Genomic DNA, 18,316 nt, shown 5'->3' with positions numbered 1-18,316 from the left:
GATTTAGAATCACCGTGAACACGTGTACAATCCTTAACTATTTGTCTTAGATCAAAGCGAAACGCAATGTCGATAAGTTCTTCACCACACACTATATCATTATTAGTAGCTGAAAATGTATTCCAATCGATTCCCGGCAAATTAAAATCCCCGCAAAGAATGAGCTTTGTGTTTTGCGATATAAGGGAAGCTATAAATGCCTTCAGCTCTTCCAGGACTTTTACATCTTCGCCGGGTGGTCTGTAAACTACTCCAATTACTAGGCATTCGTTTTCAAAAAACAATTTGCAGAACATGGCTTCAGCTCCAGGTGGCTCGGACAAGCGTACTACTTTTAAGCCTTTTCGAAACAGAAGTGCCACTCCCCCACCCCTGAAATTCCTATCTCTCCTGTGAGCGCAAAACTGAGGGGGCGTGAATTCGCTATCGAAGACACCGTTGTGAAGCCATGTTTCGGTTAAGGCGATTACGTCAGGATCGTGAATTGAAGTTAAGTGCTCTAAATCGAGGCCCTTGCGCACAATACTTCGACAATTTGCGTTGAGCAGTTTCAACGAAGAGGGAGGATGCTGGGGTCATTGTTTTGCGTTTCTAGAAACTGCAACCTTATCGTTAGATGCCTCATCCCAGATATACAGAGTTCCATTGACAGACACCTTGTCGTAGGAAAGTTTAACCCGATCCCCGCGTTCTCTGTGTACACTGGTACAATCCCACAACCTTTTTCTTATGTTCCGTACTTTTTCTGAGTAATCTTCGGTCACATACATACCAGAATTTTTTAATTTGCCACAGTTCTTTAGAATTGATTGTTTTTCTCTATAATCAAGTAATTTAATAACGATTGGTCTCGTTTTGTTTGGGCGTTTTGATCCAATCCGGTGACATCTTTCCATACCATTTATAGAAAGCTGAAGCTTTTCTTGAAAAAAATCCCTAGAAACACATTCACACAGGGATGACAATGTTTCATCTGCGGGTTCACGAAAACCGTGAATAATAATGTTATTTCGCCTGCTGCGATTTTCGAGATCGTCAACTTTATCAGCAATAGAGGCAATGCTTTTATCTATGCTCTGCATGTGGGATTTCATAGAAGCAAATTGCTCCTGAGCATTGGCAATCGGTGTGACCGATGCCTCCAAGGAATCTAGCCTGTCTTTGAGCTGAACTAAGGTGTCCTGTAAAGAAGTCTGCGCCGTGCTATAATCGTTCATACGGCGAATTATTTCCTTTTGGCCTTCTAGAACATGAAGTAGTAATTCATGATCACTTTCAGAGTCTACTTTTGAGCTGCGCAGTTGGCGTGATACCTTATCATCATTAGGCCCTGGATTTTGCTCAACGTCACCGCACAGTAATAGCACATCAAAAAAGAAAGAACTTAACGAACATAGTAGACTACAAAATGCACATTTTCGCTTCTGTGGGCAAGGCAGCAGGACAAGAAAAGGATCATTGCTTCGAAAACATTTAGCACCGCTAAGGTAACTGACCTGCACAAGGAAAAAGACGTGCTTGTTCAGCATAGTTGCAGGCACGCTGCCGCCTCGCCCACTGAAGATGCGCAGGGGTGGCGGCGAGTATATAAGTCCTGGGCCGGATGACGTCACGTGAAAGGAGGTGAAGGCATGGCTCGCAAGTGCACACGAGGCGCCTGGTTGTTCGATGAAACTGCAGTAGTTCATGAATGTTGAATTTCCGTGTTCTTCGCCAGATAGGGCACGAGAAACGTCGGCTGGGCAGAAATCCTGATCGGATGCCGGCACAGGGCTGGACGAAATGGCGACCAGCATCTGCACAAGGAAAAAGACGTGCTTGTTCAGCATAGTTGCAGGCACGCTGCCGCCTCGCCCACTGAAGATGCGCAGGGGTGGCGGCGAGTATATAAGTCCTGGGCCGGATGACGTCACGTGAAAGGAGGTGAAGGCATGGCTCGCAAGTGCACACGAGGCGCCTGGTTGTTCGATGAAACTGCAGTAGTTCATGAATGTTGAATTTCCGTGTTCTTCGCCAGATAGGGCACGAGAAACGTCGGCTGGGCAGAAATCCTGATCGGATGCCGGCACAGGGCTGGACGAAATGGCGACCAGCATCTGCACAAGGAAAAAGACGTGCTTGTTCAGCATAATTGCAGGCACGCTGCCGCCTCGCCCACTCTATATATATATATATTATATATATATTATATATATTTATATATATATATATATATATTTATATATATATATATATTTATATATATATATATATATATATATATATATATATATATATATATATATATATATATATTATCAGTTCAGACGAGGCATTCCGCAATAATTGAAGTTAACTGACCTGTATACGCTCTACTGCGCATCTTCATTGTGAATTCTTAAAGGCAACATCGCTGAGCGACCACCTGTGAAACCCTACACCATGTGTATGGTGTGCAATATGCATCTCCTTCTATTTCTTTTACTTCCCTCTCACCATGTGTAGGGTAGCAAACGCGACGTAGTCTAGTTAACCTCCACACCTTTCTTATTCGTTCCTTCTCTCTCTGCCTCTATCAACTCATGCTTTATTTTCCTCCCGCTCAATTTTACCTCCTAATCCGCATTTAGACGTGTAAGATGGTGAATTGTACAAAATCTACGCTCATAATCAGCTCCAGGGTAAAGTACCAGCTGTAGTAAAGAGACTAGACGAAAGAGGCCTACAGTTTTTTGGCTATATTTAGCACTTTTAATCAGTACATCATTCACAGTGTATACTGAACTCCCCTGCTGTTCCTTCGTTCCTTTCTCTCTCTCTATCTGTATCACAGCGGAATGTGATATACGGCGTCTCAAAAATAAACCTGAATAGTATTGACACCGTAAAAACTCATGAAGTCAAGGTCAGCGTGAGAATGTTTCGGCAGCATTTCGACTTTTTATTACTACTACTCGTGTTCCTCGCTTTCCGTACAGATCGTGTTGCGATACGAGTGACGGTTTTATGCTGTGTCAGAGGCGGTAGTTTATGGCGCTGCTTAGCTTAGTGCCCTTCGTTAGCATTCGTTACAATGAGCAGAGAAAAGTGTCGAGGAAGCTAGAATCATTTCGAATACATTAACACGTGAAAAGTGAATGAAGGCTGATAACTTCATCATGCGAGAGGGCTGGGAAGACGTGTTTTTGAACCACACGCATCCCCGCATTTTACGGCAACTTATCTGATCCCTGCATGGCCTGCTGGGGATGCATATCTATCCCGGGTTTCTGAGGCATCCGTATCGCGTTAACTTTTTCCTTGCCGTATGTAGAGAGTGAGCGAGACATATAACCAGGTGAGCCAGGCGCTAATTTTACGGCAGTTTGCAACACATTATGTACAGCTTAGATGGTGACTTCAATTTATGCACCTATAGACAGATACAACCACGCCACTTTCTTAAAGCATTCGTCATCCCCTGAGGGAAAATGTGCAACGCTATTATTTTTTTCTTAGTGACGCAAAACTTTTCGTTGTGCAACGCTCACCTGAGTACAAAGTTTTCCTTGCTTTTCACCTCCGTCTAAATGCGTTCGCACTCGCCAGGAACCTCGCGTCTTCAAGCCTTAGCACCAGGATGCCTCATTTGTTAAGCTAACGCAGCCAGCATGTTCCAAGGCAGTAATCTGTTTATGTTCGGAGCATGTTTAGTACAACGACTGAGAATAAAAGAAAATATGGATGTCACCAATGTTTCGTCTTTGGCGAATCGATATAACACACGGTGGGAGCTTCCTTACACGACCTCGTTGATTTTGTCTGGGCCTGTGGGCATATTGATGATGCGAGTTAGTCAGTTAATTAAATGAAAATATGGCTAGGCACTGTACTTTCAGCGTTATGCTTGCACAGTATACGCTCGTTGCGATCATTGTCCATTTCGTCATTTCTCCATTCGGTATGTTCCTACCTTGTTTATATTCCAAATCTGTATTACTACTTCGTATGTAATGAAAAACAGTGAGTAATGAAGCCGGGTAAGATATATATACGGGACGTTACTTGCACTATTTTATGTGTATTGTACTATTTGGGCTAGATATGTGAAGAAACTAAAGTGAACGAAAGGACATTTTGCTGCCAGCAGGGAGCGAACCCGCGGCCTCCCCATTACGTTCCCGGGGCTTTTACCAATTGATGTGCGGTGGCATATAGTCGTCGCCTCTTCTACGTATCATGAAGGTATTCATGCGCATCCAAAACCTGGGTGCCCCACCGCGGTGGTCTAGTGGCTAAGGTACTCGGCTGCTGACCCGCAGGTCGCGGGTTCGAATCCCGGCTGCGGCGGCTGCATTTTCGATGGAGGCGAAAATGTTGTAGGTCCGTGTGCTCAGATTTGGGTGCACGTAAAAGAACCCCAGGTGGTCGAAATTTCCGGAGCCCTCCACTACGGCGTCTCTCATAATCATATGGTGGTTTTGGGACGTTAAACCCCACATATCAATCAATCAATCTAAAACCTGGGTGTGTTAGTCAGCGCTGCAGGTTTGGTCTCTGCCGGCGGCAAGATGTCTTTTCGTTTCCTTCACTATCTTAACATCCCCGCCACAATTACTGGTGTGTCAGAATTAATATATATCACAATTAGTATATCGTTATTGCTATATTATTTAGGAGTGAAGTAAACATACTTTAGAGTCTGAGATATCATATAATATAGATAAGCGCTGCGACACGTGAATGAACCTTCCTTCTGTTCAATAATGAACCCCTTGTGACCCTCCGCCGACGCATTCTGTGCGCGTTTCGCGTCCCTATCTTTCATTTTTCACTCATGTATCTAATGAATTTGTTAGATATCAACGTCATCGTTGCATCAGAGTGCACTTGCTTTTTATTCTTCTCTTACGTGCTTTTATTACAATAAGGCATTTTCTGAATGCCCCGTATTGATCGGAACGGTATAGCATTCAAAAGCAGCGTACGGAAAATTCAAAAAGTTCCTAATCACTGCCACATACTTTTCAGCGTGAATGGTGAAGGCGTGTGCGGATGCAACTTCCAGTTAGTTATATCGCGGGATCCGGTGGGAACATCTGCCAAACCACGCTGTGTATTAAAGAGCCCCGACACTGGCATCACAGACAGTGATCAATTGCCGAGCGCGCCTTATATCGAGACAATCTAATCAGAGCCTATACCCCCTTCTCTGCAGCACGCCTTTAAATCAATTTTGTTTCGACAGCAGCCGAATGTCTCCCAACGCCTTCGAAGTGTGAAAAAACAAGATGTAAACGTGCATCGATTCTATAAAAATGTTCTCTCTCTCTCTTTTTTGGCTTCTTTGTTGTACTTTTTTGCGTATGTGGTACAGCGGAAAAACGAGGTGTTGCTGTTTCAGCGGGAAAATCTTTTTATGTATGTACACGCGTACGTGGATGCATGTCCTATGGGTACGTACAACCTAAATTTTCTGCGCAATTAGGTGCTTTCGTGCAGCTGCTGTCACCTCGGAGTCTACTGGGAAAGGGCGCTGCGAATGAACGGATTGCAGTGCCGTCAAATCTCCTGTGCCTGCTCGCTCTGGCATCTTTACGTTAAAACTATATGCCACTACGACGCCGTACGTGCCGAACGTCCCGTTTAGGAGCCAGACGCCTGCATTCGTTTCGGGATCACTGTAGGCGGACCTAAGCTCTTTTTCTTTTTTCTTTCAAGTTGTTTTCTTCCTGTACAGCAGTTTAAACCCGAGGAGAGGGGGGAGGGTTGTTTAGCCAACCTTTGAGGGATAGAAAGATAGATCATCTGACACGTGCATGCGGTATATGCCGCGGTAGCAGGGGTTGGAGCGCGCGAAAACTACAGGCGAAATGTTCTAGAACGTAACCGGTCGGTACTCATGCCTTGGCGAAAGTCCGCCCCCCCCCCCCATGGGGAATTAGGGGGGGGGATGAAGAGGGCTTTAAAGTACCAGCTTCTCTCAAGCAAAGGGTTGTATGCCGAGCACCTGTCCCATCTCGGGATGCGGCCCGACAGCATGCAGGCATTTCGCGGTTGAGTCGTAAATCTCCGGTCGCATTCTGCCGAAGCCTGTTACGTTGTACTTACACGCATGCATTTGAATTGCAGCGCTGCAAAACCGAAAGATACGCTGGCGGTGTCTTGTTCGTCAGTGTTGGACACAAAAGTGAAACGGCCAGATGGTATACGTTTTCAAAGGGTGGACACCGCACGATGTATCTGCGTTGACCGTTCTGACGAGGTTTATTTCTGACCCGACCCCGTAATACTGTTACATGTGTACTTGCACATGAGTGTTGAGCAACGATACCTGTCTATGTGACTGTCATTTAATGTACTTGCATAGCTTCAATGATTTACGTTCGCTGTACCGAATATGTATAATCTGTCCACTATACAGTGCACCACTCGACTATGTATATACGCGTGCACTCACATACATAAGTCAGTGCCCTGCTTATAAATGAACGAGTAGCTTGTCTCTTCATTAGAACAGCCTGACAAATCCAACAGACAATTCCACCATGAAATATCTAAGATGCATCACTTGTTTTCTGTAAATGTAGCGTTGTAATTTTATGGAATAAATGCTGATAAGTCAAAGTGGGTGAAAACACATTGGTGTCTTTTCATGCGCTTGAATTCATCAACATTTATGTCATGAAATTCGGCACAAATGTTCCGGCTCCATCGACGTCAATTTCGGTCGTTGGTGGGGTCAGAAATCATAACATTCGTATTACGCGTAACACGCGGTATGCGTAATTTAATTAAAACTCGTGCACACTGTATTCATCGCTGCCGAAGTTTTCTCAACTGGTGAAGCTATCGGCAACTTGCGAAGATTTGCCCAAATATCAACAACACAATCTATCTACGTTCTCTCCTGGGTCTTAAGCATGACTATATATTTAAGATAAATGTGTGGGGTATTAACGTTTCAAAACCGCCATACGAATATGATAAACGCCTTTGTGGAGGGCTCCGGAAATATCGACCACCTATGGGGTTCTTTAACGTGCACCCAAATCAGAGCACACGAGCCTACAGCATTTTCGCCTCCATCGAAAATGCAGCCGCCGCAGCCACAATTCGATCCCGCGATCTGCGGGTCAGCAGCTTAGTAGCTTGGCCACTTGACCACTGTGGTGGGGCGCAGTACTATATAGAAAAATTTCGCATCTTTACTATTTTTGTGAACGAAACACAGGAGTAATAAAAGGGGCAACAGATACGAGTGCTCCTCCGTGTCATGTTCGTCTTTGTTGCTGCTTTAACTGGTCGCAAAAATAGTACCGACGGCTCTTCGACCTCTGCGAATAGAGACGTTGAAGAAATATCAGCGTAGTTAAAACCGTAGGGCGAACATTTCGTCCTGCCATCTACCGTTCAGTTCCTGCAGCGATACGCTTTGCGCGCTAACTTACTCCGCGTGCCTGTTATTATTATTATTATTATTATTATTATTATTATTATTATTATTATTATTATTATTATTATTATTATTATTATTATTATTATTATTATTATTATTATTATTATTATTATTATTGGCTTCTTTTTGCATGATATGCATCTGTAGTTGTACTCGCATTTGCCGTCTTGCAGAAAACTTACACAAGCGTATCGTATTAATTAATCAGTGAATATATATATATTGTGAGCATTATTTATGCGTCCCATCTTTTCATCTGTAAATACTCATCATCACCAGTCAAGTTTAGGTTGTGGGGCACATACTCGGGTCAATAAAAGGAGAGTCTCGAGTGTTCTCGACGCCATCTTACAAGTGGTGGAGGTGCTGGGTATCGATCCCAGTACCTCTCGCGTTCTCGGACACCCCAGCGTCTTCTAGAAACATCCCTGGAGCTCCGTTCAGGCCGCCGCTTAAACGATCTGGGTCCGGTAATGTCGCAAGCCGCCCAGTCCAGCGTGCCAGCTTCGCCACCGCTCCCACCGGCAAGAAACCCTTCTCACCTGGTCACCAGCCCTCAAAAGGATCCTCCGCTGTTCGCAGGGCTTCCGGGTGAAGACGTTGAAGACTGGCTAGAGGAGTATGACCGCGTGAGTGTTATCAACAACTGGGATGAGCCTGCGAAACTCACCCACGTTGCATTCTACCTGAGCGGCGTCGCAAAAACGTGGTTTTTCAACCACGCCACAGATTTTCCGACATGGCCCGCCTTTACACGTCAGCTCCGCCAGATTTTCGCCAACCCGTCAGTACGCTCGGATATCGCCAAAAAGAGGCTTGGCGCACGTGTTCAACGCCCTGGCGAGTCTTACACTTCTTACATCGAAGATGTTCTCGCCCTTTGCCGCCGCATCGACAACAATATGGCGGAAAACGACCGTGTGCGCCACCTGCTAAAAGGAATTGCGACTGTCGCTTTTAATGCGCTTGTGGTGCAAAATCCTCAAACCGTAGCCGATGTTGTCGCTACCTGTCAGCGCCTTGAGGAGCTTCAGACCACTCGGGTACAACCTGATATGTCTGAGCTAAGCTCAAGTCAAGATACAACAGAGCTGCGTGCACTGATTCGCTCTATCATCCGCGAGGAACTTCACGCACAGGCTTCACCTCGCCACCTCGATATCCGAACGACGCCACCCGCCACTAGTTTGCGCGACGTCGTGAGGGAGGAACTGGCCTTAATGACTAGTACACCAGCTCCGAGTTCACATCCCATGTCCAGTTATGCTCACGTTGCTGCAACGACACCTACGCCCCACCAGAGCCTGGCCTCGATGACTGTCACACCTGTCCCGAGCTCATATCCTGTGGCCATGCCAACGTATGCTCAGGTTGCTGCCAGGACGCCTGCACCCCAGCAAAGCCCAATGCAGTTACCAGCGCCCGAAGTGCATGGTTCGCTCAACTCACTCGCACCGCGACCATCTTCCCAGCCTTACAACGCCTGGCGCAGTTCGCGGCCGACTTGCTTCTATTGCGGCATCCGTGGTCATATTTCAAGGTTTTGCCGACGCCGTCAGCAAGACGAACGACGAGGCTACGATAACCTTGAACGGGACGACTTCTACGCAACTGGACCACCGTATCGTCGGCTCTATCCGAACAGCACACGTCGGTCGCCGTCTCCGCAGAACTTTGACCCAGTTGGCAGTTCCCGGTTCTCACGTCGTCGCTCACCTTCACCGATGCGGCGTTCTTCTTCTCCTCTCCGACCTTCTACTTCGATTCCCGACCGCCAACTGGAAAACTGAACAGTGCAGCTTCGGGAGGGAAAGCTGCATCTTTCGAACTGCGTCAAACTCCTCCGGACCGCCCATCGAATGTTTTATTGGTGTATGTTGAAGGTATACAGACAGAGGCACTGGTGGACACAGGCGCATCACATTCCGTAATTCGTGCAGACTTTTGTGCCCGCTTGAAAAAAGTTAGGACGCCCTACGATGGTCCTCCTCTTCGTTGCGCAGATGGAGTCCCTATTCAGCCTTCAAGTGTTTGCACAGTCCGTGTTTTCATAGATGGCATCATTCACCACATTCAGTTTCTTGTACTTCCTTTGTGCACTCACACAGTAATTTTAGGATGGGACTTCCTTTCTTCGGCATCAGCTTTCATATCGTGTCGTCAGCGAGTAATTCGAATGTCAGCTACTGAGAGTTCATCGGGTGTCGATCCATACAGCTTCCGTTTCATTGCTGCTACTGATTGTTTCATTTCGCCAGGAGATGAACAACTTCTAACGATCGCTTCGGATACTATAGTTAATGGTGACGTGTTCATAGCTCCATCAGTTCGCTCGAAACCTGCGGGGCTTACCATAGCACCCGGCCTTGTGCGGTTCAACGACGGTAAAGCATTGGTCACCGCCTTGAATCCAACTTCTTCGCCAGTGATGCTGCCCCAGGGCACTGCTGTGAGCTGCTTCGCTGACAGTGAGTCCTTTTCACTGCTGCCCCTTCACGCAGAATCACCGCCTTTGTCTGCTACTACTGATATCAAGGCTACCACTGTTACCTTAAATGACACCATAAGTCCTCACCTCACTGCCGAGCAAAAGAGAGACCTCTTAGACCTTCTCCAAAAGCACAGCCTTTCGTTTGATGTACATTGCAAAGTTCTGGGCCGCACTTCCGTTGCAGAGCACAGCATCGAAACCGAAGGCAGCTCCATTGTACGCCGCCGCCCATACCGTCTCTCTTCGGCTGAACGGCAAATTATTGAGAAAAACGTCGCCGACATGCTCAAACGGGATGTTATTCGACCTTCATCCAGCTCCTGGTCGTCTCCTGTGGTGTTGGTCCGGAAAAAGGATGGCTCTGTCCGCTTTTGTGTTGATTACAGAGCGCTCAATAAGATCACGAAAAAAGACGTATATCCGTTGCCACGCATAGATGATGCCCTGGACTCCCTACAAGGCGCAGAATATTTCTCCAGCCTCGACCTCCGATGCGGGTATTGGCAAATACCAATGCGCGAAGCAGACAAGGAGAAAACAGCGTTTGCGACGCCTGACGGGCTTTACGAATTTAACGTCATGCCCTTTGGCTTATGCAACGCTCCAGCAACATTTGAGCGCATGATAGATACTGTCTTACGTGGTCTCAAATGGAAAACCTGTTTATGTTATTTAGACGACATCGTCATTTATTCTTCTACTTTTTCACAGCACCTTAAGCGTTTGGACGAAGTTCTAACGTGCATTTCGAACGCTGGCCTACAGCTCAATACAAAAAAGTGCCACTTCGCCAGCACAAGCATCAAAGTATTGGGTCACCTTGTCAGCAAAGACGGCGTTCGACCCGACCCCGACAAGGTTGCTGCCGTAATTAGTTTTCCACGTCCGCGCAATCAAAAACAATTGCGAAGTTTCGTCGGCCTGGCGTCTTACTTCCGCCGCTTCATCCGTCACTTTGCTGCCATTGCGGGGCCGTTACACAAGCTTCTGACGTCAGGGACGGATTTCACGTGGACTGACGAGTGCGAGCGTGCTTTCCAAGCCCTTAAGCGTGCTTTGACATCCGACCCCGTCCTCCGTCACTTCGATGAGAGTGCACCCACTTTCCTGCACACAGATGCCAGCGGCCACGGAATCGGTGCTGTCCTCCTCCAGCGTGACGACACTTCACGTGAGAGAGTAGTTGCGTATGCCAGCCGCGCACTAACACCAGCAGAGCAGAACTACTCGATAACAGAGCAGGAATGTCTCGCTGTCGTTTGGGCCATCCAGAAATTTCGACCTTATCTGTATGGACGCCACTTTACTGTGGTTACCGACCACCATGCCTTATGCTGGTTGTCCTCGCTGAAGAATTTGTCTGGGCGCCTCGGTCGCTGGATACTGCGTTTGCAAGAGTACACTTTTGACGTTGTGTACAGGTCCGGCAAACAGCATCAGGATGCTGACGCTCTCTCTCGCTGCCCTCTGCCACTTTCATCTCCAACCACGCATCCCGAATGCCCCTCAGGTGATCAAGCGGCTTCCTGTTCACTCACGTTATCACCCCTGGCAGTTGCTGGGTCGCTACCTTTAAACAACAGCGCCCAGTTTGCCGCGTACCAACGTGACGACCCCTACTGTAACCGCATCATCGGATACTTGAATGGCTCGCCTTCTCCACCTAATGCCAGACTACGTCGTCAGCTACGGCTGTTCAAGCTAGAGAACAATGTCCTGCAGCACTATACTTACAATGCGGATGGGCATCGGTGGGTGCCAGTACTTCCCCGTTCGCTGCGAAAACAAGTTCTCGAAGCATTGCACGACGACCCATCAGCTGGACACTTGGGATTTCAAAAGACCTACAACCGCGTTAGGAGCCGTTTCTTCTGGCCCGGTCTTTCTACCTTTGTGGCTAATTATGTCGCTTCTTGCGCACTTTGTCAACGCTGGAAACGACCAACTTCAGCTCCTGCTGGCTTATTACAACCCATTCCATGTCCCGACACACCTTTTGCCGCTGTCGGAATAGACCTCGTCGGGCCACTTCCCGTAACGCCAGCGGGCCACCGCTGGATCGTCACAGCCATCGACCACCTCACACGATACGCGGAGACCGCTCCTCTACGCACTAGCTCCGCCTCAGACGTTGCCGCCTTCTTTTTAGAAGCCATTGTGTTGCGTCATGGTGCACCTCGCACGTTGTTGAGTGACCGGGGCAAGGCCTTCATGTCGACAATTCTTGACGAAATTCTAAAAACTTGTGGCACACTTCATAAGACCACATCCGCTTACCACCCGCAGACAAATGGGCTGACAGAGCGATTCCACCGGACTCTAATCGACATGATATCCATGTACATCGGACCGAACCACGATAATTGGGACAAAATCTTGCCGTTCGTAACGTTTGCACACAACACCGCTGTTCAACGAACCACCGGGTATTCACCTTTCTTCCTCGTCTATGGTCGTGCGCCGACATTCACCATTGACGCCTCTTTCTTCAATGTAATGGCAAAAACGTCGACGACTACGCCAGAAGATTTCGTCTCAAGGCTTGCTGAGGCACGTCAACGTGCTCAACTCAACACGGAGGCCAGTCAAGAAGACCGCAAGCAACGCTATGACAGCTTTCGTCGAGACGTCACCTTCCGTCCTGGAGATGAAGTATTACTTTGGACGCCTGTTCGCACACCCGGATTGTGTGAAAAGTTTCAGTCTCGCTTTCTAGGACCTTACGTTGTTTGTGAAAGAACATCTCCGGTCAATTACCTTGTCACTCCCGTCGAGAGTTCCTCGGACCGTCGTTACCGTGCCTCCGAGATTGTCCACGTTTCACGTCTTAAACCCTTTGTGCGCCGTACCTTTCCCGCCTAAGTCTCGGCCGGGCCGGCCGCTCAAGCGCGCGGGGAAAATAAGTGTGAGCATTATTTATGCGTCCCATCTTTTCATCTGTAAATACTCATCATCACCAGTCAAGTTTAGGTTGTGGGGCACATACTCGGGTCAATAAAAGGAGAGTCTCGAGTGTTCTCGACGCCATCTTACAATATATATATATATATATATATATATATATATATTTATATATATATATATATATATATATATATATATATATATATATATATATATATATATATATATATATATATATATATATATATATATATATGTGTGTGTGTGTGTGTGTGTGTGTGTGTGTGTGTGTGTGTGTGTGTGTGTGTGTGTGTGTGTGTGTGTGTGTGTGTGTGTGTGTGTGTGACGTAAGAAGGTAGCGACGGTTGGTAGAAGCAGATGAGGAAGAAGTGCTTTTAGAATAAACATGGGGTATGAGCCACGCCACGTCGCCCATTCATCGTAGCGTCACACAAGTCGACAGGATGGAGACCTGCCTGCCCCTTCATCAGTCACTCATCATCGACGCAGTTCCCCAGAAGACGCCCTGACCATACATTGACTACCGAATCATCGCCTAGGAGGACAACGACCAGCACCATGACAGAATCATCGGCTGACCTCGACATCCCCAAGTACACCGGATCAGCGGACGATGGACCCGTACAGGACTGGTTCAACCTGTTCGAACTCCACGCTATACCGCTGCATTTTTGTCTGAACGGGAGATGGTTACGAACTTCAGCGACTACGTCACCGGTGAGGCATTCAAATTTTACGTAATTCACATATTCGAGAACGACGAGTCATGGCAAAAAATCAAAGAGGAGATGATTACCCGTTTAATGACTATGACCAAGACTTACTCATTGCCAACCATCTAGACACAACTGCACACTATCGTCAATTTCCTAAGCAGTCCTCAAGCATTCGAAAGTCCAGCGCGAATCGACAAGTGCCTCAAGACGAAGTGTCACGTGCGTTTACTTACAGAAGGCCATGCATATATTGGGAAAAACCCAACCGTCAAGCGCAGCTTTCTTGTGCACGAAAGTCGGCATTTCCAAAGTCGTGGCACCAACATACGACACGAGACGTCGCCCACCCTACTGATGCCTTTCATGCTTCGTCTCGCATACGTAGTCCACCACCTGGGTTTTCGTCACGTGGTTCTTCAAGCACTCCTAACGCTCACCACTTGCCTTATAAGGACGCCGTATTCATGGCAGATGACCAGGCGCAAGAACTTGTCGCAGTGAACAGCGAAAAAGAAGCCTCTGAACAGCCTGCTAGCAATGATGACGCATTACCAACTATGCCCGACAAGCAAGACACCAATTCAAGCATCAGCTGTCGACAGGACACGTCAAACACCGAAGGAAATGAATGCCCCATTCCGGAAGGGGTGCCACTACAGCCATCCCTTGAGAAGTCTCAGGAAAACAAGCAAAGCCAAGTTCATAAACTCATGCTACAACGAGAGAGACTGCAACGAGGGCATCGACGAACGCAAAATTCAACGGAAGCGCACTCACCAATTGAAGAACAGCGGAAAATAGGAATTCTAACCCAAAAAGTATTCCAAGACGTCAAATTTTCTCGCACAGATGAAAGTCGCCAGAGACGCTCCCTGCGCCTGCAGTTACACAGACCGCAACAGCACGGAAAACACCAAGAAAGATGCGGAAGCACTTCTTGCATACCGCGAGCCCGCAGGCATCACGCCGTCACAATCCGCCCACAAGCACGCATTTTAGAAGCAAAGCGTTTGTCGCAGCCACGACTCAGGTTCCAACGCATGAGACAACCGACCTTCCAACGCTACAAGGACTCCCAACCTTGTTCGTTCCTCAATATTAACCAGGTTGTGCCATCATTATTTTTAACGCTGAAGGCATGGTTATGCTCTCCAGAACGCAACAGCCAACCTCGCCCCCCTGAGGTCTCCTAGATATCACCGGACTGCCTTTCCTGTGAACATTTAGTGCAAGTGCATGGAACCACCGTGTGGCATGGAACCACTGCATTTTCTGGCATTATTTTTTGTTATAAGACTCCATTTGTTCATGCTCTCTAGATTGTAGCTAGCGCATTCTTTCGGGGGGAGGGGGAATCATGTGACGTAAGAAGGTAGCGACGGTTGGTAGAAGCAGATGAGGAAGAAGTGCTTTTAGAATAAACATGGGGTATGAGCCACGCCACGTCGCCCATTCATCGTAGCGTCACATATATATATATATATATATATATATATATATATATATATATATATATATATATATATATATATATATATATATATATATATATATATATATATATTATTTCGCACAAAACCCACGAGAGGTGATTGTTTGTTGTCACTGTCCCGCTGAGGTGTTCGAGCGGATAGGGTTCTCGACATGCCAATTCAAAGGTCGCGTTTATTCATCCGAGCCGCGGTGGCCACATTTCGACGGATGCTATAGATACCCGTGTACATAGATGTTTAAGTGGACGTTAAGGAGCACCAGATGGTCCGAATTCCCGGCGCCCTCCACGACGGCGTCCCTAATATCATGTCGTGGCTTTGGCACGAAAAACCGCGACAATTATTATTGTTAGCGTGTATCACAATACACGTAGATTGGAGCGATCGCTGTTTTTCGACAAGTAAAAGAAAAACAGACGGGAAAACTTCCATCGTCAAACTTGACGTGGAGCTTGTGTTCCCAGTGAGAATTCAAATGGGCCCTTAATTGACTCTCCAGGCAATTACATCCAACTAACATTTGGTATTTTATGTATCCGGCTGAATGCAGGCAGACTGGCAGCACGTGATACAACATCATACAAGGAGTATGTTCCAGGGCATTGCATAGATGTTCTATAGATCTCTCTCCGTAATTCCTCGTAATTTCAGAATGCAATTATACATCCGCTAGTTGCGCTGTCGTAGCTTTGTTCGCTTTTTCGCAAATGAAATCTTGGTTAAATGCACACGTGTATAGCGTACGAGTTGACGTTGTTCTCGCACAATACAAGTGCATTTCGATAGCAGCAGCCATATGGAGTAGTGGTTCAAAAGTTTCTGTCAAACGAGGCAAATTTCTCGTTAAGCAAGAGTGAATTAAGGCAATATTTACAATGGCATGCCCTCACAAAGCACCTCCTGACCACTTCAATTCCTATATACACTTGCACTCCGTATGTCACTTGTATATTCTTATATGGACTTATATACGTACGCTGCATACCACTTGCATTCCGATGTACCGGGTGGTCAAAATTAGGGCTGCATGGTTTTTCCGAATTCGAGGCTGCATGGGGGGGGGGGTGCTTGAAGATCAGCTTTGGAGACAAGTGATGTATCGAGGGTAACGCAATGCTAGAGAGTAATTGCCGCTGTCAGCCTCCTAATTTAGTAATATTGAATATTGTTATTTTCAGTGACTGCCTTCAAGCGGGCAATTAAGCTTTGCAGCCGGAAGCATTGGAGTGCAGGCATGCTAGAAGAGTTCTTCGAAGTTAAACTTTATGTAAGCGCGAGTTCCTCCAACTTTTCACTGTAAATATTCCCGCCTTCTACAGTCACTAAAAGTTCGTTATTCATTCTTAGTTAATTGGGTGCCTGAGAGCGTTAATTACTTGTCGGCAAAAGTGGTTTTAATGTACCTCTGAGTGCCGAATTTAAATAAAATCATAAACTTAATTTTGAACTCTTGGTATATCGCGCCATAGGTCTTTCGGTTGCGAGATCGTAAGGCCGTCGACCAACGCGAACGCCAGTTCTACACTATAGAGAGTTTTGGCCATTCTGAGAGTTGCCGGGAATGTTATGAACGAGAGCATCGACGCTGTGATCGTTCCCTAGACTCGATTGCCAGAAACGGACATTTCATTCATCATGGAAGAACTGGGAGGTGCATTAGTCACTTCTAAGCGCAAGTCATCGCCAGGTTCTTATGGTATTACTTATAGTGCGTTGGGACATCTTGGACAAAACACCAGAAGAGAATTTTTAGCATGCTTCAACGACTCCTGGCTCAGCAGCTGTATTTCCCGAGAATAGAAAATAAGTCGAATAATACCACTTCTGAAATCGGGAAAATCACCATTGGATTTGAGAGCGTATCGCCCTATTGCCCTCGCAAGCTGCCTCGGAAAAGTGATGGAAAGAATGGTTCTATTTCGTCTCGAGTGGTACTTGGAGCGATACACCAACTATACCTTCCTGCATGACAGGCTTCCGTCGGGGCCGCTCCTCCATCGACTGTGCCCTTGACTTATCGACATTTATTCAGCAAGGAAAAAGTCGCAAGCGTATATCAGTGGAACTCTTTCTAGACGTGAAGGGTGCATATGATAATGTGGCTCACGATGCCATCCTCACTTCTCTCGCAGTAATGGGCATTGGTGGACGAATGTTTCAATGGATAAAAAATTGTATAACTGGCAGGGGGTTTTTCATGCAAACAGATGAGGGTAAAACTACTGAACATTACACCTAATGTGGAGTACCTCAGGGAGGTGTTTTAAGCCCCACCTTGTTCAATGTGGCCCTCACTGGTCTGGCGGAGGTTCTGCCAAAGTCGGTGATATGCGCCGATGATATTTGCCTCTTGAGTGCTGCAGTTACTCTCCCTCAGGCGCGCGCACGAATACAGCGGGCAGCAACCCTCACAACAGCCTACATTCAGAAACAAGGCCTGACTATATCAACTGTGAAGTGCTCGTTCATTGCGTTTACACGCAAACCAATGACGCCATCCCTGTTTACATCAATGGGCAGAGTGTCAAATATGCACGGACGCATCGTTTCCTGGGCATAATAATCGACAGAAGTTTTTCGTGGAGTCCACATTGTGCGTACTTGAAGAAGAGACTGCTATCTATTGTGCGGGAAAGCATGCCTCCATGCTACAGTTTTACAGGGCCCTATTTCTGTGTCTATTTCGCTATAGCTTGCCGGTACTGACTAACACTTGCAAATTCAATACTCCTTCATTTCAGAGTCTGCAGGGTCAGGCGCTGCGTATCTGCCTAGGACTGCCCCGATGCGCTTCTACTTACGCCACAATCGTGCTTGCCAAAGACCATCCGGTCAGGACATATAGAGTTGTGGATTGCCTCAGAGCACACAATCGACATGCTAGCCGTGTCCCCGGCCACTATTTGGCCCTTCTACCCTCCGAAAGACCACGTGCTACGTTTTCAGACGTCATAGCCAAACACCTAAACAGCATTCCGTCAGAATATACGCCAGCGACGAGAATCGCATGTCCGTTGTGATGTCTCGACCAGCTGCAAGTACGTCTACAAATTCCGGGTATCAAAAGGAAAAGTAGTCACTCCAGAATAGCATTGAAGCAAGCAACACTGCTATTATTATATGAGTTGTACTTTGACCGAACGCAGGTATACACTGATGGGTAAATCTCGTCCAGCAGCTCATCAGGTGCCGCTGTAATTCCGGCTGCAGCAATGACAATCAAATTTAGGTTGTCGCACATGACTACGTCTACGGCATAAAAGCTTGCTGCTAT

Source organism: Rhipicephalus microplus, chromosome 5 (genome assembly GCF_043290135.1).
Source record: "Rhipicephalus microplus isolate Deutch F79 chromosome 5, USDA_Rmic, whole genome shotgun sequence".
Taxonomy (NCBI): Eukaryota; Metazoa; Arthropoda; class Arachnida; order Ixodida; family Ixodidae; genus Rhipicephalus; species Rhipicephalus microplus.
Note: the sequence above shows the minus strand (reverse complement) of the source record.